The following is a 22,359-nucleotide window of genomic DNA, read 5'->3' as shown; positions in this document are numbered from 1 at the left end:
AATGTCTCTCAGACAATTTTATAGCAAATTTTCGAACTACTCAAAAAAAAAAATATTTTCAGGAATAAACATTCATGGGCACTTTTTAAACTAATCAAAAATCTGGAATTTTCGGACAATGGATATTTTTTTAAATTGGTACACTTAATCAAATAATTTGTAAAGTACCGTAAACTGGGGTGACTTTGATAGGCCGGGGTGACTTTGATAGGTTTTTCAAATGCCCGTCAAATTAATATCTAAACATTTTTGAGAATTTTTTTTTATGTAAGCATTAAGGGATAGCTTATTATCGAACATATATGCAAAAATGTGACTGTTACATTGGATATATCAAAATTAGCGGCCAAATCAAATTTCTATCAATGTCACCCCGGGTTATCAAAGTCACCCCAGTTTACGGTACTTTTTGATTGCAAATTGGATTTTACATTAAAAAAATGAGATCAAACAATTTTAAAAACGAGATTTCCAAAAAAGTGTCTTCGTGATTCCTATGCAAAACGGTTTTCAGATTAAGAAATTACTTCGGTTAAAAGTGCTTTATTTTTTTAAACATTCTAACTTCCAAGGCAGCAAATAAAACATGAACAATTAAATTTAAATTTCTTGTAAACTATTGAACGAATTGAGTTGATTGATTCTTCTAGCAATTATAACATTAACAATCCTCACTAGGATATTACATAATTTTAATTCAAATTACATTCATTTTAGTGCAGCGAAATAGGTCTTTTATTTTATTTTAAATATTAAGATTTCTTTTAAATCAGTATTGATTCCAAAATTCATAACTCAGTCAAAAATTTTTTGCACATTCTTGAAATTTTTAAAAAAATGGCAAAATTTAAAAAAAAGCTTTTTTTGCAAATTTGTCTTTAGTGACAAAAAGTGGAATTGAAAATCATCAAAAAAAATTACCCTGTATTATTTTTTTCAGAGTAGTCCTTACCTACAATTATGCCGAAGACACAAAATCGATAAAAAAAAATCCTTCAAAAGATACAGATTTTTGAATATTCATATATCATATTTGTATGGACAGCTGCCAAATTTGTGTGGAAAACTATATGGACAAACTAATGATGCAAAATGGCTTCTTTAGGCACACCGAAAAAAACGAAGTTGACTTTATAGCTGTCGGCCACCATTGCTAGTACCAACCACTAGTGTCTTCCTTTTTATCTACAAGGACTTCGCCGCCCTGGGCTCCTAAGTGTATGAAAGTATGGCACGGAGCGACGGCGCCGAATACCCATATTTACACAAAGAATTTTAGAGCGCCCGCCGCGGGATTCGAACCAGCAACCTCTAGATTGGAGTCCAGTGCGCGGTCCGATTGATCCACACGGGCGGGACACACCGACAGCACCAAAAAAGTTTCAGCTGGATTAAAAAATACAAAAAAAAATAGAATGACCGAAATTTCAGAGAATTGCTCACATGTTAAAAAAACACATGTTGAAAAGTACACAAAAAAAAAACTTAAAAAAGTTTATTTAAATTTCATAATATCGTAATAAGGCTTTCTAGTCAGAGATTTACCAATACATTCAAAGTATGTTTACGTTACAGCTGGACGTTTGTTTGCATCAGGTTTCCTATCTCTTTCTAGCAAAAGTTTTTTGTTAGGCGACTTCTAGCTGGTTTTTTTGACTGGCCGCCTGATATGTCAGAAAACATACTTCACAGGGCAGTGACAGCTCGAGCTCGATCAATGTTTGCATCAGGACACTGTGACGAGAAGTTCGTCATTTTTGGGTTAAAATATATTTTTTTCACTGGGCCTAGAAAGCCTTATTGCTGATGCTTTTTCCAATAAGGCTCTCTAGGCCCAGTGTAAAAAAAAACTTTAACCCAAAAATGACGAACTTCTCGTCACAGTGTACTGATGCAAGCAATGATCGAGCTGTAGCTGTCACAGCCCTGCGAAGTATGATGCAAACAAACGTCCAGCTGCATACTTTGAATGTGTTGGTAAATTTCTGACTAGAAAGCTTTATATATTCTCAAAACATTGCACAAAAAATAACCGCAACATGGTTACGTGGAAACCATCGATTGTTATGCATAAAAAGCTTCTGTTTTGCACCAAGATCAATAATCCCTTGAAAAATGGCACTGCACGAACAGATGGACGGAGTACAGGCCACCGAAAGATCCGGATTTTTGGAATTAGTTCAGCAAAAAATCCTAAAATTATGGTGTCTTCGGGAAAGTTGTTCTAAATTTAATGAAGGTCCTACATCTGAGAATTGATAAAGATTGGACGACTAATGCGCCCTCCACAGGTAAAAAACTGAAACAGTTGCTTTTTTCATACATTTTGACGATTATTCCCACACAAACTTCAAGCGATTAAAGGGAGGGGTTCCCGTGGTCAGAATGAGCTCAAATTTGGATTTTAGCCTGGTGATGGGTCAATCTTTGATTTCAGGGGGTAGCCCCAAGAAAGCCCGGATTTGGACCACCTTAATAGTCATGCAAAAAAATCCTAGAATATTATTAAATACCATAGGACCCATCGGACCCTGTTCCACCGATCTCCGGTGGCCACATCCGGAATCGCATTAGGAAACAAGTGTAATCTAGTCATGTCATCAGATGAAAATCTGGATTTTCTGACTTTAATAGTGTTGCCTGAGATTCCATTCAGCAAAAGGCATTGTTTTGGCTTTTAATTTTCATGAATCATTTTTCGCGATCCATTAATTAATCCACAAAAAATATAATAAAATTAATTGCTTAAATTTGTTGTCGTTAAGCATTGGTTGCATTTTGATCAAAATAATATGAATTATAGTTATTAATTGTATACAAAGTTTATATTAAAACTTCACCAAATTGCTCAAATTTTATGCACAAAGTTAGTAAAGTTGATTTAAATTCAAAAATTGATTTTATTGAAATAACGAAATACGAAGTAAAATAGGCAGCATTAGTGCTGGTAAATAGTTCCTACAAGACGTTTGATGACTGCTTTTGAGAAGCTTTTTCAATAAATTAAAAGAAATAAATAGCTCAATAAAAAGTAGATAAGCAAGTTTCTATCAATAGTTTTGCAATAAACACAGGGGATACAAAATTCTCCGTCACAGTCTGAACACAAATAAGGTTCCTACTGAATGAGTTTTTCTATCCCCGCTCCGCAACCATTGCAACGATGCACTGATTCTTCAATTGACGAGAGATGGAGCGAGAGAGAGAGACTGCATGCTGCCAGCAGACATGGCTCTAAACCCGCTCTATACAAATGTTTATGTTTGGGTGGTGTTGTTGTTGAAGTTGATGCTGTGTCGCACTACCAAATAAATCTCACCAGATTGGATGCTCGGCAATGAAATTGGATATTTGTTTGTATACCTACTTGTACGTCTCATAGTCGTTCCCAGTTCACAGCCGAGTTCGCAGTTCTTTTTCCTTGGTTTGATCATGTCTTCTTTCGAACTAGCGATCCTAAATACCACGTTGCTCTGTACTGCCTCTGCCTGGTTGGTGGTACAAATTGAAATAACTCTTGTACACTTGATGAGAAAATGCTTGAAAGTTGAAATTTAAAGAAACCACAAGTTTGAAAGAAGATTTTTCACAGTGCCTACAAAGCAATTTCAGCATCAGAAAATGAAAGAGAAACGGAAGGATTAATCTGAGGTTTGTTGTAATGACGATGCTAGTTGAACAAGGTTGGGTTACGAACACAACATACAACCAGCATGGTGAAGGATGCATTCAGCGGCTCCGTAGGCACATGCAATAGTTGTAGAGTGTAGACTCATTTTGAGTCAGAAGTTTGTCTGGAACCGGAATTGAGAAGCTACTATCGGTCATAGAACTGAAACCAGGCTGAAAAGGGAAAAATCCAAATTGGTTCAAATTTACGCTTATACCGTAATAAGCCATAATGTTTTTAAATGTAAAATTGGAATTGCGTTCACTTTCATGAGCATTGATCAATCCAAAAATTCAAACTCATCCTCACCTAATTACTTCTTAAACTTCCTCAAATTAAAAAAAATAAAAAAAAGTATAAAAATTGAAATTTCGAGCCATGGTTTCAACATTTTAATGAAAAAAGTGTTTTAAAATGCATTATACACCAGTCCAGTTGGTTTTCCATCATTAGTTTCCAAAATATCTGAGTATTGACGAAAATTTCATTTTTTTGCGAAAAATAAAATTTTTGCGGTGCTGTACATTGGAATTTCATAAAAAATCAAAACTTTTTTAAACAAGCCCAAACATTTAAGATTATTTTCAGTTGATTCGACTTCTATTTTCATGAAAATTTTTAAGTTTAAAAAAAAATTGTTGCCCCCTGATTTTTCAGACCAATTTTGAAGGGGGGGGGAGCTAATATTTTAATTGTTTAATTGTTTAATTGTTTAATTGTTTAATTGTTTAATTGTTTAATTGTTTAATTGTTTAATTGTGTAATTGTTTAATTGTTTAATTGTTTAATTGTTTAATTGTTTAATTGTTTAATTGTTTAATTGTTTAATTGTTTAATTGTTTAATTGTTTAATTGTTTAATTGTTTAATTGTTTAATTGTTTAATTGTTTAATTGTTTAATTGTTTAATTGTTTAATTGTTTAATTGTTTAATTGTTTAATTGTTTAATTGTTTAATTGTTTATTTGTTTAATTGTTTAATTGTTTAATTGTTTAATTGTTTAATTGTTTAATTGTTTAATTGTTTAATTGTTTAATTATTTAATTGTTTAATTGTTTAATTGTTTAATTGTTTAATTGTTTAATTGTTTAATTGTTTAATTGTTTAATTGTTTAATTGTTTAATTGTTTAATTGTTTAATTGTTTAATTGTTTAATTGTTTAATTGTTTAATTGTTTAATTGTTTAATTATTTAATTGTTTAATTGTTTAATTGTTTAATTGTTTAATTGTTTAATTGTTTAATTGTTTAATTGTTTAATTTTTTAATTGTTTAATTGTTTAATTGTTTAATTGTTTAATTGTTTAATTGTTTAATTGTTTAATTGTTTAATTGTTTAATTGTTTAATTGTTTAATTGTTTAATTGTTTAATTGTTTAATTGTTTAATTGTTTAATTGTTGAATTGTTTAATTGTTTAATTGTTTAATTGTTTAATTGTTTAATTGTTTAATTGTTTAATTGTTTAATTGTTTAATTGTTTAATTGTTTAATTGTTTAATGGTTTAATTGTTTAATTGTTTAATTGTTTAATTGTTTAATTGTTTAATTGTTTAATTGTTTAATTGTTTAATTGTTTAATTGTTTAATTGTTTAATTGTTTAATTATTTAATTTTTTAATTGTTTATTTGTTTATTTGTTTATTTGTTTATTTGTTTATTTGTTTATTTGTTTATTTGTTTAATTGTTTAATTGTTTAATTGTTTAATTGTTTAATTGTTGAATTGTTTAATTGTTTTCAAAAAGCCGTAACAGCCACCGTTTTTTCATTTGTTTTAAGTGTAGGACGTGTAGATGAACAATCTCAAGCATTTTTGAAATCAGTTTTTCGTAAGTAGGTTGAATATCTATGCAAAAAGGGGTTTGTTTACCAATGGCTCTTACGCCTTTTTGAAAACTAATCCGAGGATTGTTTTAAAAGTTTCATTGTTTTTTTGACATTTTGACATTTTGACATTTTGACATTTTGACATTTTGACATTTTGACATTTTGACATTTTGACATTTTGACATTTTGACATTTTGACATTTTGACATTTTGACATTTTGACATTTTGACATTTTGACATTTTGACATTTTGACATTTTGACATTTTGACATTTTGACATTTTGACATTTTGACATTTTGACATTTTGACATTTTGACATTTTGACATTTTGACATTTTGACATTTGACATTTTGACATTTTGACATTTTGACATTTTGACATTTTGACATTTTGACATTTTGACATTTTGACATTTTGACATTTTGACATTTTGACATTTTGACATTTTGACATTTTGACATTTTGACATTTTGACATTTTGACATTTTGACATTTTGACATTTTGACATTTTGACATTTTGACATTTTGACATTTTGACATTTTGACATTTTGACATTTTGACATTTTGACATTTTGACATTTTGACATTTTGACATTTTGACATTTTGACATTTTGACATTTTGACATTTTGACATTTTGACATTTTGACATTTTGACATTTTGACATTTTGTCATTTTGTCATTTTGTCATTTTGTCATTTTGTCATTTTGTCATTTTGACATTCTGACATTTTGACATTTTGTCATTTTGACATTTTGACATTTTGACAATAAAATGATTTTTTCGTTTGATTGTTTGTGCGTCTAATTTTTTTTAAATGTTATTTTTCATTTGTTTTCTTCGATAATCAATTTTTTGACTGATCAGCGAAAGTTCTCGTATTTTTGGGAGGTTAAGGAAAACTTTCCAGGTATTCGAAAATAAAACTCCAATAAATTCGATCATCCCCACGTGACTCCCCAAACTCCTCTCTCGATAACCTGTTAAAGTTCCATTTCATATTCTCTCTCTTCTTTCCATAACTCCACCTCACCCCACGTAACGACCCGTAACGCCCCGATCACCATCATCACCGTCATCGTCATTATTCTTCATTCCCTGTGTTTCCATTCGCTCATTCATTCAACCCTTTCCACCAAAAACTGCCAGTCTCGTTCCACCACGGCGCGGAGTTTCAGGCCAGCCGTTTCGGTTCAACAGTTCCGCGATGAACTCGTCCCAAAGTGCACATGGCCTGCTGAGTTTGGCCGTTTTCCTCCGTCGATGACAACAACCTAGCACAACAACTTTTGCGCCTACTGCGCTCCCCAGTGGTGTGAGTGAGTGCAACTCCCCGCCATCACCACAGCCTACTCGCTTGCCGGGAATGACTTTTTGCACCGTTCCGTTTCGTTGAACAGCCGGCCTGCAAGGTTTGGGCCGTTTAGGTTCCCCACTCTGCTCGACGACCACGGCGGATCAGTTGGACGCGCGTAGCGGTACCTGTGGGAAGTGCTCCGACGTCGTGGAGGAATTTCGAAGTTCGGTTGTTGTTGTTGCTGCTGCTGCTGAAAGAGTTGTTGTTGCGGAGTTTTTCGCAACGACCTCGCTCGAACGTGCGTGGTTGGAGGTCCGGAATTCCCCGGGCGGGTCGCATTCCCCGGCCAGGGAGGTCATCCCGCAGAATCCTGTGGGAATGTGCCAGCGAAACGAAAGTTGAACCGAGGGAAGTTGTGCAATTCTGGTGGCTTAGTAGGTGACGACGGGCTTGCCGTGGCAGAGGTCGGTCAACGGAAGTCAAAGTGTGCTAGGTGCAGAGTGTACGAGGGTGCCAATTGCAGTGCGCGTGCAAAAGAAGAAGAGAGGGGCGGGCGGAGTTCGTCGCGCAAATAGAGTCGTGCGAGAGAACGCAGCAAGCGCTGGGATTGGTGGTGAGAAGAAGAGTTGCGTGGAGAGGAGGAATGTGAGCTTCCTGTGTGTGTGCGCGAGCTGTTTCTGAGGGCGCGCGTGAGAGCAAGCAAAAAGTTTCGTGCGGGTAATTTTACTCTAGAAGTTGCTGTTGCGCCTGCATGCGATTTGATGTAAAATTGCTGTTTGCGAAGGAAGGAAAGTGAGAAGTGTTGCGGAGCGGTTTGGTCTCAAATAATTAAGTTTGTCGAAAGGGGGAAGGGTTGTGTATGGTCAGGCAAACAACCGGCGGCGAAGCGTGTGTGTGCCTGTGAGCTGAGTTTAAACAAAGTTTGGCGGGCTTGAAGAAGAGCAATAGTTTCGGTAGTCAACACTGGAAGTGTTTCGGAAGAACTGTGAGTTTAGTCTGTGTGGGAGCGTTTATGTTGTGTTGCGGATTTTGCAGAGTTTGGAAAGCAGTTAATTGAGTGGTTGTAAGCGGAAGGATTTGATTTGAGTGAGCGGACAAGCGGAAAAAAGGTAATCGTTCACTTTAAGCTCGTTAGTTTAGGAAGCTAGCTATTCTAGAAATTGAACATATGAACAAGGGCTTAAACATTCAAAAATCTTAACCCTCTACTGCCCAAATTTTTTTTTCGAAATTTTTTATTTTTCCCGTGTTCAGGAGGTCATTTTGAGCAACTTTTGTTCTACGAAAAACTTTACTTCTCTTGTTTTTTTGTTTTTCTTGTTTGATTTTTAGTATTTTAATTTGCATTTATCTTGTTTAGTTTATGTTTGTTTTTGTTAGTATTTGGCTTACTCTACCACCTCCTATCATTACATTTTGCCTATCTAATTTTTTCATGTTTTTACAGTAACTTTTTCAATTTTTTGCATGTTTTTCACATTTTCGGCTATAAAATGGAACCATTATCATTTAAATTGTAAATAAATGCGTAGAGGCATAGTCTGTGGCACTAGAAAAATTACTGCGTACTTCTTTTTACTTAAAATATAGGAAATGTTAGTAAAAAACACAGCCAAAGTTGACACATAAAAAATTACATTTTTTAAAACATTGGCAAAGTCACATAAAACAAGTCAAACTTCCAGCCCTAAAATTTTCCAAAATTTTAAAAGTTCCTCTTTCCAATGCTTTTTGAAGATCAAAAATTGGTTGAAAAATGGATTTTTGGCGTTTTTTTAAATCGAAGCCCTTCTAGAGGCGGGGTTGGGTTGTAGAGGGTTAATAGAGGACGACTTCAATATTGTTGGTTTTAAACAAAATTAGAACAGCCTAAAAATAAAATGTCATTAATCAGCCGGCCATGCGTCAGCCATGTCAGATTTAGATGTTGATCCAGAATGCATCTGAGCAATTCTTTTCGATTTTCTCAACATGGATAGAAATCCTGTAAGCTAATCCGATTACTCTATGTTTATGAATTCGTAAACATTGAAATATTTCAAAAATCATCAACATTTTTTCCGATTTCAAACAAAATGTTGTTGATTTTGAAAACATTTACATTGGAATCGAGATAAATGTTGACGATTTTTAAAACATTTCAAAGTTTACGAATTCCAAAACATAGAGTTACCGGATTAGCTTACACGATTTCTATCCGTGAAACTTTGTAAGGGCCTTCACAATGACCAAAGAAGCTAGTGTCTTCGGCAAAGTTTTAATTATAGATGAGGACTATTAAGCAAAAATAGGTATTTAGATAAATAATACATTTTTGTGATTTTTGAGATAACTTTTTTCACAAAAAAAAAAAACAATTTTCGAAAATCGGAATATTTTTTTTTAATTTTTTGCTGTGTTTTAGGGCACAGCAACTTTCGAGCCACAGAGAAGAATGAAAAAATATGTACAATTTGATTTTTTTTTCAAATGTGTTTTATCTGAAAAATAAAAATTTTAGTTGAAAAAATTGTTTGGACGGAAAATTACTTAACAGATTTTTAGAAAAAGTAATTTTTTTTTCAAGATATGACCGCTATAATTTCATTTTAAATGGAAATATTCCCGTTTTTTTTTATTTTTTAAAATAGTGTCCATGGTTGTCTATTCCTGATTTATTTATTTTACAAAGTTTTTTGTTTTTTGTTTTTTGTTTTTTGTTTTTTGTTTTTTGTTTTTTGTTTTTCGTTTTTCGTTTTTTGTTTTTTGTTTTTTGTTTTTTGTTTTTTGTTTTTTGTTTTTTGTTTTTTGTTTTTTGTTTTTTGTTTTTTGTTTTTTGTTTTTTGTTTTTTGTTTTTTGTTTTTTGTTTTTTGTTTTTTGTTTTTTGTTTTTTGTTTTTTGTTTTTTGTTTTTTGTTTTTTGTTTTTTGTTTTTTGTTTTTTGTTTTTTGTTTTTTGTTTTTTGTTTTTTGTTTTTTGTTTTTTGTTTTTTGTTTTTTGTTTTGTTTAATGTTGAATATCGATATAAAAAAGTTTAAAAAAACTCACAAATCACATGGCATTCTCTGAACATAAACCAAAATAATCGCTGACAGATAGCAACTCTGTTAACTCATCCGATTCCATCATAAACGGGTCCCCGAAACTTTATGCAAATGACCATGATCTGATTAGTGATTGATACTTTCTCTAATCGTGCTCACACGCACCATGGCTCGTATTTTCCTTCTGTTTGTCTACCCTTTGGCGGCCAAACCATGTTAAGCAAAAAGTTAGTCACCTCTTCAACTGGCTCAAAATTTCGACCGGCATGCATTCCGGTTTCAGCCATAACAGTTGCCCCTGGGGAAAGAAGACCCCCATAAGAAGAAGAAGCACCCAAACTCAGCTGGATTTCGAAACTGAGGTTGTGTAGGGGAAATTCTCGTATGTTTGGCAGGTTAAGCACTCGCTCCTAACTTCATCGAATTTGCTGATTTTCACTATTAAAACAACAAATTTTGCAAAACTTTTGATAGAAACTTGCTTGCTCACTTCTTATTAAGCTATTTATCACTCGAGTTCAGTTGAAATCGCTTTTAACTTGCTTTAATTGAGTGTCAAAGTTCTGACCTGCCAACATTAGAGGCACGCTGGAATTAGATGCTGTTCCCCTATTTTTTCCGGAATCACCAATATAAACACCTTGATAGAGATTCCTGTTGATTGGGGAGTTTCACCCTTAACCTTTATGTGCAAAGTTAGGTTTGCAAACTCAATGTGCATTTTTTAAAGATATGAATTTGTTAAAAATCTGCATTTATCTAAGAAAATAGCTATGAACAAATTTTGCTCCAGGCAAAAAAAAATAATGTTAAAAATCTCAGCTGTTTGCTCAACCAACAAAAAAAGTACAAAAATACTTTTTTCTGCGATCATCGTCGATACCCTAATTTATGTAGTTTTATTTCGCGTTCCAAGCCGCACGCGCACGCCGCCGCCGGTCGTTCCACTTAATTTATAACATATTTTTTTATGCACATATTGGAAAAGTTTATAACGAAAATAAAGAAAGAGATATGGGCAAAAATGTCACAAACAGGTTTTAGCTTTAAACCACGACTCATGCCGCGACCACGACCGGACGACAACTTTGGAGAGTTCCGCCTGGGTTTTTGCTGATTTCGGGCTACTTCTTCTGCTTGTTGTTCTCTGCTTGGTCTCGTGAACAGCCGGCGAGATCGATCGCCGTTTTCACGCGACGTTGATCTCCGAACGGGGACGACCGGCGACGGCGGACAGCTTCCTCGTGGTGTCTCTTTCTACGGTTTGAAGTGGTTCGGGTAAGATGGGAAACATTGAAAAATTTGAAGAAATAAGTTATTTAATTATGTTATGCAGTTTTTGATGCCTCACCTTTTGACTTTTACCAAACGAGCTCACATTTTCAGACTAGCTTTTGGGACCATAGTGCTTGACAATTCCGGTTGATGCGCTCAAAATTAAACACTTTTGTCTTTTTCATATATCCGTAAAACACGCTATTGGGCAAATACCATTTTGCATATCAAGGATTGTTAAAATTTTAGTGTGCAGATCCGAAAATCTCCTAGCTCTTTAAATATTAAATATTTAAATCAAACAGGAACAGAAAAATACAAGTTGAAACCCGATTTTTAAATTTAATGCCTTAAAATATAGTGTACCTATTCAAACTGTAGTCCCGATTTGCCCCAGTTGGCGGTAGTGACTAAAATAGAGATATGAGATAATTAGAAAAATATTTTGTGAACAAAACACCAAGTCCTAAACATATTTAAAATTCGATACTGACTGATTGTCTTTTTCATTGTTCCTCAAAAATCAAATTTCTTTGTTTCTGTTTCTTTTAAAAAATATCGCGGGAACCCGGAGATTCCCAAAAAATTTAAAAAATAGTTTTTCCGTTTCAAAATTTTTGAAAAACATCGAATGAGCGTTGAACCGACAGAATGTTTGATATTGCATTTCAAAATTTTAACAGTATTGTTTTTCATCAAAGCAAATAATCATAAAACATGTTTAAAAATCTATACTTTTAACATTTGAACATAAAAAGTTATTTAAAATGCATTTCACACTAGCTAAACTTTTTTACATTGATTAGTTTGAAAAAATTTAAGCTCAGACGAAAAAAAAAATCGCTAAAAAATATTTTTGCGGAACAGCGGAATTACGAAACAAAAAAAAATTATTAAGGGGGCAAAAAAAAAATTAAATTTTTGAAATAACAAGCCATAGTTTCATCATTTGCATGTAAAAAGGGGTTTTAAAATGCATTTTACACTAGTTCAGTCGTTTTGCAATCATTAGTTTCCAAAAAATGTAAGATTTATCGAAAACAAAAATTTTAGCGAAAAAAAACCTTTTGATAGCAATCATTGAAAATTTTCAAAAAATCAAAAGATTTTTAAATCAACCCAAACATGCTGCAAATGATTCTAAACATAGGGAAATGCATTTTAAATTGATTTCAGCTGATTGCAGTTCAATTTCCATTGAAATTTTGAAGTTTTTTGAAAACATTTTTTTTTGCCCCCTGATTTTTCGGGCCAATTTTGAAGGGGGGAGAGACAAAAACTTCAATAGTAGTTTATGCAACAAGTTGCAAAAAGAAATTTTTTTCAGCACGAGTCGTACATTTAGCTAACGAGGTTCACCGAGTTGGATAAATATGACGAGTGGTGAAAAAATCAAGTTTTGCAACGAGTTCCACACAACATTTTTTGCAATTCCTAAAAACACCCTTTGAACAGAATTATGAGTCAAATGTCCATATAGGGGAGTTTGGGGTTATATGGACAGTGGGGGTAATTTGGACACCCCTTTAAAAATCACGTTTTCTTCGGATATAAAGTGAAAACGGCAATTTAAGTGATAAGGCTAGTACTAGTAATGGCCTAGGAGTATGGACAAACCAAAAAAGTTGGAATAGGTTAAGTAGTTTTGGTATAATGTGTGAAAGTTTCCAAAGGCCGGTTGGCACTGCCTTAAATTATAATATTTGAAGGTTAGGAAATAAGGTTTTGCTGGGGTTATATGGCAAAAAAGTGGACATTTTTTGTTTAAGGGGGTTGCTTGGACGATGCCTGAGATATGTACGTATAAAAAATTGTGCATTTTATCCTTTTTTTTCATCAAAAATCGCAATTTATGATAGAATATGCTATGGGGGTAATTTGGACATGACTTGTGGGGTAATTTGGACATACCTGAAAGTCTACCTGTCAGGCAACAAAAAAGTTACTTTCATGGTTGGATGAGTTTTTAAAGGGATTTAAATAAATTTAGTGGAATTAAAAAGTTAAAACAATCAAAAATGAATGTGAGCAATGAGAACTTTCACAAAACCCCTATTTTTTAATTAAGATAAATTTATTCCAATATTCGAATTGATGAAAATCTGATTACTGTACATTTGGCGTTCAACAAGACTCTAATGTTGATTGCTTTTAATTAATTTCTTTGACATTTCTAATTTCTATGCTGGTTTACAATAATATTTAAATTTGAAGGGCTACAGAATGTAAAATTTAAAAAAGTGATATTTTCAGGCTAGTAATTCTATATAAAGATTGATTTATATAAACATAAATGATACCTTAATCACTAAAAACAAGTATAGTGTGCCTGATCTAGAATCAATGTTTAAATCATTTCAGTATTAATGATTAAATTATGTATACTACCCTGAACTATTTGTTATCTTCCTATTGAATTATAGTTCTACCACAAAATCATTATTTAAACCTTTGATGAAATATTGTGAGCAACACTTCAAAATATAAAGCAATTACAAAACCAGGTTGAAGGATAAAAAACATGCTCAAAAAATCAAATCTCGATTAAATTTTCAAAAGGCCCTATCTGCATAGGAAACCCATGAGGGATAGGTTGTTTTGAAAATTTAATCTAGAAATGTTAAACTTATTCTTCAACATGTGTCCAAATTACCCCACAAAAGGTGTTCATATTACCCCACAAGGTATGTCCATATTACCCCACAAGGCATGTCCAAATTACCCCACAAGGCATGTCCAAATTACCCCATAGGGGTGTTCATATTACCCCCACACAAAAATGTGGGGGTAATTTGGACACCTTTTAATTTTTGCGATAAAAATGGGTTTTTCATCAAAATTTATCGAAATGAATGACATTTTTCCATCAAATATGGTCTCTATTATCCTCTAGTGTCATCCACATTCCTTTAAAATATACATACAGCCCGTAACAGAGCAATTTCTTTAGGGTGTCCAAATTACCCCACACTCCCCTATTTAATCAATGAATCGTTTAAATCAAAAAAATGTTGAAAAGAATTACTTTTCCAAACAAGTGCTGAAAAGATCAACTTTTCAGCATCCTTTTCAGTGCTGAGAGTAAAACTTTTCAGCATTTGTTTCAAAAAGGGTTACTTTTTGATTCTGTTATTTTTGGTAGAGAAAAGTAGGCTTTTTCGTCATTCGAGAATGATAGGAAAAGTTAGTAGTTTCACGACGGAATTGCAAAAATAAAATTAGTACCAGCCTTATCAAGGCTGAAAAAATCCATTCATTATTGTCAGTTAATCCATTAGGACCCCGTGGCGCGGTGGTTAGCGGCTTAGGCTGCCGATCCCTCATGTGTGCTAAGGGGCCCGGGTTCGATTCCCGCCCATCTCCTCTGGGTGTTCTGTGTTTGTCCCGTTTAGTAAGTAAATTCAGTCTGAAAAAACGGTGTAATGTAAAAAAAAATCAAGTTTTTGAAAAATATGTGTTTTGCCACTGATAAACTTGATTTATTTTTTTTTGCAACGGCTCAATGAATAAACATAATGAATTCAGTACAAGATTAAAATAATTAAAAATATACTCGTAAGAGACTACTATTAATCGCACACGAGACAAGAGTTTCAGTACATAAAATCAAGTATATATTTTTAAACAAAAATCAATGCAATCATTACCGAAAAAAATCCTAAATCATGGAACTAATCTGATTTAAAATAACTATGTAGGTAAAACTATCCATTTCAATATCTTGTTTAACCCTCTACTGCCCAAATTTTATTTTTTCCGTGTTCAGGAGGTCATTTTGAGCAACTTTTGTTCTACGAAAAACTTTACTTCTCTTGTTTTATGTTTTTCTTGTTTAATTTGTGGTATTTTAATTTGCATTTATCTTGTTTTGTTTATCTTTGTTTTTGGTAGTATTTGGCCTATTCTACCACTTCCCATCATTACATTTAGCCTTTCTTTTTTCATGATTTTAAAGTCACTTTTACAATTTTTTGCTTGTTTTCATATTTTCTGCTCTAGAATGGCACCATTATCATTTAAATTTTAAAAAAAGGCGTAGAGGCATAGTCTAGGCACTACAAAAATTACTGCATACTTCTTTTTACTTAAAATATAGGAAATGTTAGTAAAAAACACAGCCAAAGTTGACCCCTAAAAAAATGACATTTTTAAAAACTGTCACATAAAACAAGTAAAACATCCAACCCTAAAATTTTCTAAAATTTCAAGAGTTCTTCAAATGGATTTTTAGCGATTATTTAGATCGAAGCCCATCTAAAGGCGGTTTTGGGTTCATAAAATTATTATTATTAGGTCCTTTTCGGTGCTAGGACCTGGTTAGGACCGAGTCGGCTTTTATAATTACATTTTACTTAAAGCTAATAGTAATTACAGAGGATATTGTGTGTAAATGTTAGTGGGAGGGGAGCCGATTACCCACGGCCTACTCGGGGTTAGTGGGGAATGGATTGATGTTTGCGGGGTTGGGTTGTAGAGGGTTAATTTAAGCAGGATTTTTTTTTTAAATTTTATTCCCAATAACCATTTTACCCCGCTGCACTAATCTACCGGTTCCGCAAACCTACAAACCGGCTTTCTTTCGTCCATTTGTTGGACTTTCCTCTCTGGGCCACGCGCGTTTTCAGATGATAAATTTGCCCAATAATTTAATCGCAATGATTTTTTATCACTGCAATTTTGCATTTTTAATTTCACACATATTTTAGCCAGTTTTTTCTTCTTTTGCTCGAACCTGCAACTTCACCTACATTTTCCTTCTTAATTTGCATATTCTCTTCAAACAAAAAATGCATAAGACCTTCTTGTGTTGCCTTCCAGAGTCAAAGTTCCCTTCACTGAAAGGTGACTCTCTTTCAAGTCTGCAAACTGCGGTGATGCAGTCGTGTCGTTTTCGTCTTCTTTTTTTTCAGGTCGTTTCGATCGGGGTCTTGCGTTTTGCATTCACCTATATATTGGGCTTCGTTTCAATTAAATTTTACATCATCTTATTTTCGTATAAATAAAACGACGGGTCGCCTTGCTTCAATCGGCGGTAAATCGAAAGAAAAATGGGGAAGAACTTTTGAAAAGGGTGCAACGAAAATTAAAGTAACGTGAAAAAAGTTGCTTTAATGCGACCGTCGCAAATGTAACCAATTATTTGGAAAGGTTACCGATGGTGCTCATGCCCTAACTTAACCTTTTCGGAGAGGCAACACACCTTCGAGCTTCAAGCCCAACTCACAACAGTCCTCCCCCCAATTCTTACACAAGAGAACCGCCAACTATTCAGGGAACTCTCGTTTATTGCTCGCGTTTAACGCGTTTCATCATCAAAGTTTTGTCTATCCTACTTTGTTCTTTTTCTTCTCTTTTCGTCAGTTCTTTTCGTGCCTCTCTCGCCTTACGTGATGTTTTTGTTTTGATGCTTTCTCTCTCTCTCTTTCTCTCTTTCTTTGGTTGTTATGTTTTTCTTGCTTGACGATATCCACCAAAGATGAGTTGTGGAATGTTGCTTAAATTTTGTTTAATAGTTTCTTTTTGGTCGTTTTCCTAGTCTTGCGCAACGAAGCGAGGATGACGAATGGGTTCAATACAAACAATGTTTTTTGTTCTTGTACCATAAAGACAGGAATTTGAATAGTTTTGTGTAGTTAAATGATGATGACTTCCGTACTAATTGTGGGATTACATTATGCTGAGAGCCAATTTTTCTGACTGTTAACAAAGAAATCCTCTTCGAAAAAAATCATTCAAGAAAATAAAAATGCCAATCACTCTTGTCGCAATTTCTATAAAACAAAGCAGGTTTCCACAATCCGAAAAGAAGAATTTGACAGGGTTAATCTCATATGCAAACAGGTGGCAGCTTCTGTTGTAACACGTTCCATGTTCTATGATATTAGAAAAGGAAAGTTTCTTATATTGGTTTGATGGCATTTGGCTCAATGACCTAAACAAAAGTTTTAATTTCCTTTTTATTGATTTTTCATTACATATTCATTATTACAAAAAAAAACAATTCATCGGGTATAGACAATTAACATGAAAAACAATTATTGTAAAGTGTTCAGAAGACTATTGAACTATAACTTCTATTATCATGTTTTTAAGTTTTTCGTTATACTGTCTGCTTAGAACCTTTGTGAATTAGGCTTGGGATTTAAAAGCAAGATCTGCATTTAGTTTGGATATTTATGATATATGATAAATAAACCATGCATAAGATTTTCATTTTCTTCGTCAATCATGAAAAAAAAATGCCTTATAACTAAGTGCATGATTCAAAATTTAAAAATATCTAATATCTATCTAAATGATCCATGAAAATGTTTGAGGGAGCGGCCGTGGCTGACTGGTTACGGTGTTCGCTTTATAAGCGAATGGTTCTGGGTTCGATGCCCATCTGCTCCCAACGAGAAAGTTAAGAACACATTAATTTGAAATGATGAATGTGAACGAAAAATCAAAGTCGCTCGAGACGGGGTTCGATCCTCCGTCCTTTGGATTGGTAAGCAAAAATGCTAACCACTAGGCCATGACGACTTTGTGAGCTTGGACTGGAATTAGGAATACTGTTACAGAGAGCGAGTTGTGGCGCTATAACCACGGCAAATAGTGTCCCGGGCATTCGTGGAAATACAATGTCCCATCCCAGAGGGTCCCGGAGTACCAAACCTTCTAAGCATGGTGCTCCCAACGAATACAACCAAATATCGGAGCGTATGGTGGTGTGTCCCCACGCTTCTTCCTCCCCTGTCGATTCAGAATTGTGTTGTTGTTCGAACACTCAGTGCTCAAACTCAACCCAATTACGAGTCATCTCTGCGATACGGCTTTACGCAGTAGGCCTGGCCGCTTTAACGCTTGTGATGTTTCAATGCATTCTAATGCAATGGCGCACTACAAATGTTAATAAATGACAAGAAGAGTGCTAGGCGTCATCTAACCTAAGGCACTCTCCAGGATTCCTTCGAAAGATTGGCTGCGCTAGGGTCTGATTAGATTAGATTAGATTAGAAATGATCCATGAAAATGTTTATGTCTATGAAGTTTAAAGTCATTTACGATAGTTTTAAAGTATCCCATTTGATTTAGAATGAATAAAAAACATCTTAGAGGTATAAATAGGGTAAAACTTGCAATTACATACACAGCAAAAAAAGTGTAAAATCGCATGCAAAAGCATGCACATCACCTTTGTGAGCAAAAGCATGTATGAGGAAACGTGTACACTAAAAGCATGCACCGAAGAAAAAAATCAGGTGTGCTCACCCCAAAAATAACATTAATCCGGCGAGAGTCATATTCACAGCTAAAAAAGTAGTAATCCAGCTGCGTGTAAAATACCTGGGTGTAAAATAAACATTGCATTATTTTATGCAATTTTATGTGATTTTACACCCTGAAATATGTAGCCCATCAGTATGGGAAACCTACTTGACCGAAATGTCAAGCTCATATATGCGTTTATCTTTTACTCCCTTCATCGGTCTGATGGCCGAGTGGGCTAAGGCGCCAGTCCTTACTGTTGGTGCTGGGTTTGAATCCCGTTGGTTGCCACTTTTTTGTGTTTGCAAAAATTGTACATGCAGTGTGTAATATGAAGTGTTTATTTTGACGAAGGTGATGTGCTTTTGAATGCGGTTTTACCATCGGATTTTTTGCTGTGTTCAGATTACCAAGTCCGCGCCCCGACCTACTCGGCTATTTCGCCGCTATGAAAATGGTTGGATCAATGCCAATGTAACAGTAGGTTTTCCATGCATCGTATACTGTGTGTATACGATGTACGACGACGTTGCAGCTTGGCCGGAAGCCCACCGGGAGCTCATCTTCCCGGTAAAGTTTTGTCCGGCAGATTTGAACCGAGTATGATGCACGACCTGGAGGTTGGGGGAACTTACTCCGTCTCGCGGTCGAAACTCTAAAAAAAATAAAGAAAAAGGTCGTTTTGAAGTTTGAGCGAGGCCTCGCGAGGTGTTTTTGTTGATCATATTTACCTTTGGCGTCCGTCTGCAGATGTTTACCTGTCACGTACCGAGTTCGCCGGTTTCAGGAGGACGCTCCGAAGACCAGTCGTGTTTTGTCCGACAGATTAGAACCGGGTATGAGGCACACACCTGCGGGTGTTTAGCTCTCATGCACCATTTCGGGTAACTCCAAATACGATCGCGATGCACTTGACAGAAGCGAACTGATGGCACTTACAGATTGTCAAGGCAAATAGATTGGCAAATGTTTGATAGATCCAAACGCGCTGGACACCAACCGCCCTTTACGCCCAGCAAAACTGGCAGTGTTGCAAGCGCAAAACATACGTTGCCAGAGCCGATTTATTTTGCATCGACCAATCTGTCTCCCTTGACAATCTGTAATGGCACTGGGATTTAGTGAGATCTGTCAAAGTCGGCTAAATGAATTCGTCGATAATTTTACACGAAAATTGAAAGTAAAAGTTGTGCAAAAGGTTGCGTTGAATATTGTATCGAATGTAGTCTTTATTTTAAGGATTGGGGATCAAATAAGCAAGTAATATTACACAGAATAAAATACATGCAGGTGTATTATGTCCCATATGCAAAAACAGCAAGCTGAGAAAAACGCAAGGCAAGTTTGTCCCACACATAAGGCTACGTCTTAAGTTTTCACGAAAAAACTGGATTTCCTCCCGATTTCTAGAACAAAGTACTGGATGTTATAGGCTCTTAAGAAAAAACACACGATTTTGAACCAAACTGCATCATTAACTCAAAAGTGGTGAAAATACATATGGGACATTTATGCGATCATGGGCAGTAAAGTGCTTTTTTGCTGTGAAACAACATTTACAATATGGTCCCTGTGAAAATTGCTATTTTTGAGCGTGAAAAATCACTACGCCAACGCAATATAAGAACAGACAATTATTTTAAAAGTTTTTAACTACTCCTTCAGTTCAGTCATTATAACATTATTTCGAAATTCTATTTTGACAGTTCATGGGGGAGAGGAATGTGCCATTAAAAAAAAGATCGGGAATTCAATAAAAAAGAAAACTTTGCATAGAAATTTTTTTTATTTCTTTATGAATTGTGTTAGTTTATTTACTGAAAAAATATTATTCCAAATATTTCAAAAAGTCTAAAATAGCCCAATATTTATTATGCATCGAGAACTAAAATAAATAATCTATTGCAAGCAAATTATCAAACACTAGTTTGTTGTTTCTTTTTTTATATTTGAAGGAAGTTTTTATAGTATAAGTGATAAAAGGCAAAACTTTCAGTCAAGATAAATTTCCAACTTCGGTATTGTTTAAGTCAACAATGCGTAACACTTTTAAGGCAATTGAAAAAAAACATTATACAGATGTGTTGCTCCAACTGTTTCGCTTGTATATTGGCTAAATCCATCGCAATCCGGGTGATGTTCATCGTGGTTCAAAGCTCGCACAGATTGTTGTTCTCAAAATAAAAAAAAACGCTCTCCAACGAATGAGATGGATTCACAATCAGGCAAGCCCTTTCTATATTTTTTCGAGCTTCTGCTACGAATTGCGAATTGGGTTGTTGTTTTTCTTGACAACTGCTCCAAACTCATTCATATTCATACAAAATATCGGGCGAAAGCAATGAACTGCGCCTGGTTGTTGCGCTGTACAAGACGGAGCTTTCATGTTGTGCGATTCTTCTTACTTTTTCTTGATTTCGCTATGAGTAACATGCAATAAAATTAAACATCAAGATCAACAGTGCAAAAAGCTCCGCAAACAGCTTTGCCACACTTCATGTTTCCAGTTATTTTTTCTTCTCTCGGTTGAGATGAATGTGTGTGTTAACTTTGGAGATTAACATATCACAGCCGTACACAGAAATTCAATTTTACGAGGAAAGCAAATCAGTGACCTATTTTACAATTCAGAAGGGAGTTTTATGTTAGAAAATGCATTTTCAAAATATGTTTTTGTATATATTTACAAACCTTCAAAAAGTAAATCAACTCTGACCGTCAATCGTCGCATTTCCAACTCGCTCATTTTTAAGTAAGATTCATTACCTTCATCGTAACGTACTGACAAGTAACTTTTCAACCCAGACCCCAAAGGCAGCAGCACCAGCCCTTCTGATGGGAGCGCGGTTCAACTTCAATCGATGCGTGTAATTACTCATTGTATGCGTTTCTTGCTCCTTTTTCGCGGTACTCAATCATCCTGCTACTTTAAAGGCTGGGAGGAAAATGGAACGTATGGTATGAAGGGTTTGTACACAGAAAAAAATAAACACTTTAAATTAGAAAAGTTTTAGCTTTTTAGCTGTCAAATCGCGTAATTTTACCTCAATTCATGTTAAAAAAATTATAATTAGAAAAAATAATTTGAAAATGTAAAATGACACATTTTCAGATGTAAAATTACATATTTTTGCAGACTAGAAGAGATGATCAATTTCTAAACTGTAGTATTACCATGATTTTTTTACTGTGTTCACCTACACACATGGAGTGATTAAGAAAACCACAAGCTTCTCATCAGACCATCAGGGATGACCGCTTTGCCGGGAGAGACCGGAGACCATGGCCAACTCACCTGTGGAATCTTCTTCGTATTTTTTTACATGGATTATTTTACTTGGTTTGGTAATCCGCAAACCATTGACAGATAGTGTAAGGCTCATGATATTGTACAAAATGCAGCAAGGGGAAGAAAGTAAATTACTTATAAATTAAGGTTTTTTGAGTGCAAAAAAAAACTTTTTGATAATTTGGCATTCAATTGTAGTTTTTTTTTAACTGTGACAATTATTTCCAAATGCATGATTTTAAAGAACTGCAATTAATAAAAAAGGAAGTTATAGACATATATATTCATTCATAATTTTAAATATCGTGAAAAAATTATTGATACTACCAAAAAGTTTCAATGCTATCTTAGAATGTTTGAGCATTTTTTCTTAAGTTACTCATCTGAAATAACAAATGATATGAGTTTGAAAATAGATGTATAAGTATATGCAATTACTTATTTAATTTGCTCTTCAAATCAAACTCATTACAATTTATACCTTCCTGGAAACTGTGTCTGAATCTAAAAATTGGTCCAGATTACCCTTAAGTGACTTTACAAATCTTACATCCTTGCACGCACTGCTTGTACATCATCTCTGAGAGTAAGTATGTGTGTGTAGATTTAGTTTATCTAACCATCTCCACAACTCCGTTTGAAGATGACGGATGCTGGATGCTGAGACGCTGGAAAACACCTGTTTCAAGGTTCCTTTGCTCCTCTCTTTCTGGATCACGT

At 34.4% G+C, this 22,359-nt stretch overlaps 1 protein-coding gene across 3 annotated transcripts in view; it reads left to right on the top strand.

Moving 5' to 3' along the window:
• Positions 1 to 22,359, top strand: part of LOC120415743 (EGFR adapter protein-like) — a 235,085-nt gene that overhangs the window by 77,338 nt on the left and 135,388 nt on the right. Inside the window, exon 1 of one of the 3 annotated variants that reach the window (XM_039577348.2) lies at positions 6,673 to 7,910. The exons of 1 other annotated variant lie outside the window; for it this stretch is intronic. The gene's annotated coding sequence lies outside the window, so the exon portion shown is untranslated. Of the gene's footprint in view, positions 1 to 6,672; positions 7,911 to 22,359 lie in introns of those variants that run through there. One more of the 3 variants, XM_039577344.2, reaches the window with a different exon arrangement.

This window comes from Culex pipiens, chromosome 3 (assembly GCF_016801865.2).
Source record: "Culex pipiens pallens isolate TS chromosome 3, TS_CPP_V2, whole genome shotgun sequence".
Classification (NCBI taxonomy): domain Eukaryota; kingdom Metazoa; phylum Arthropoda; class Insecta; order Diptera; family Culicidae; genus Culex; species Culex pipiens.
This window is presented reverse-complemented; position numbering and strand designations above follow the sequence as displayed.